This window comes from Suricata suricatta, chromosome 1 (assembly GCF_006229205.1).
Source record: "Suricata suricatta isolate VVHF042 chromosome 1, meerkat_22Aug2017_6uvM2_HiC, whole genome shotgun sequence".
NCBI lineage: Eukaryota > Metazoa > Chordata > Mammalia > Carnivora > Herpestidae > Suricata > Suricata suricatta.
In genome coordinates, this window is record NC_043700.1 from 159,858,466 (window position 1) to 159,860,058 (window position 1,593).

Sequence of the window (1,593 nt, forward strand, 5' to 3'; positions counted from 1 at the left end):
CTCTCTCTCTCTCTCTCTCTCTCTCTCTCTCTCTCAAAAATGAATAAACATTAAAAATTTTTAAAAAGGAAGTAAATGTTATAGTCACTCTGCCTCCCCTGACAGCTTAGATAACATCTGTCACTGTTTGCCTTAACCTGCTTTATTATTCTTCAGATCACAATGATTTATCTCTTACAGTCTATCTTCCCACTGTAGGCTATTCTAGAGCAAAGATTTAAAACAGTTGTAATAAATGCTATATTCCAGCATCTGGAATGATCACAAGAAGGCACTTAGAAGGTATTCCAAAAATGCTTGTTAAATGAATTTAAAAATTGAGGAATGAGACAAAAATTTCCCATCTAAATAGTGATATTTACTCTCATTACCTGGTGCAATAATAGTAAACGTAATCAACTAAACCCATATCCAGCCTTTTCTTAAAATGTTTCAACATTCTAATATAGCAAGATGTTTTTGCAAATTTGTTGCCTTGCTGTTATTTCTTCCAACCTTTTCAGGACCCACCTCCCTCCACATTTCCGGTAGAATGTTTTGCCAACGACATTTAGCAGGCACATTTTCAAACTGCTTGCCTTGGGTGAACCTCTACAGAGCGTCTGTTTCAGCAGCTCTACCAACTGCACAGTGGGTCATATAACCCTGCCCTTTGGCTGGCCCAACAAGATTACTTGGAATTAGAGCATAGCAATTCTAAGAACCTCCAACAGGGAACAAAATAAAGAAAATAGCTGCCTTCACTCCCAGAGATTTCCAGTTCTTGGCTCCTTATGAGGCCTGGCAACGATCCCGCCATGTATACCTCTAGTTAATCCACGTATTTACTTGACCTGGTATGAATGACTTTATGCTGCTTACCACCAACAACTCAGTCACTGGGGAAAATTCACCAGAGGGGCTGTTCCTTCTTATTCCAGTAAAGCACCATCGAGGCATAAAGTCTCTGGAGCTCGCTTCCCTGGGACCCAAAATTCCAAATGGGAAAAACTTCAAATCTCTGGAATTGATTATATATAGATGGCCTTTCAGGAAATGGAACCTTGGAAATAAAACATATTGATGGTTCAAAGCTACTTCCTGGACTATTTCCTTTATGTCCACATACCCACCAGCCACTGCCAATCAGGTGTGCCTGTTACCAAGTTTAAATATCTAAAGAACTTCATTATTCCTCATCTTCTTTCTAATCATTTCCACTTCTTCCAAGAGAAGAATCTTTTTAGCAGATTTAGAATTTCTTCTCACCAACCCTGCCTCTCCCTTTGTCTGTCTCTACATGGTTACCTCGCCCACATGTACTCCTGAGTGCTCTTCTAACCATAGCTCAGGTGTGTTCTTTCTCCCCATCCTCAGAGTCTCTGCTTAAGCCTATGTCCTCAATGTGAAAACGAAAACTTTACTCAGAACTGGTACATCTGGGTTTATTCCAAACTTCCTACTAACTGGCTTTGAATGCAGCCAGATAAAAACTCACACATTTGAGTTTTTACATGTAAAAATATAAGCCGGAGAATTTGAATGGATGAAACTGAAACCCAACCTACCTAAAACAATTAAGATGGTCATTTCTTATCCAATAAACTCACTGTT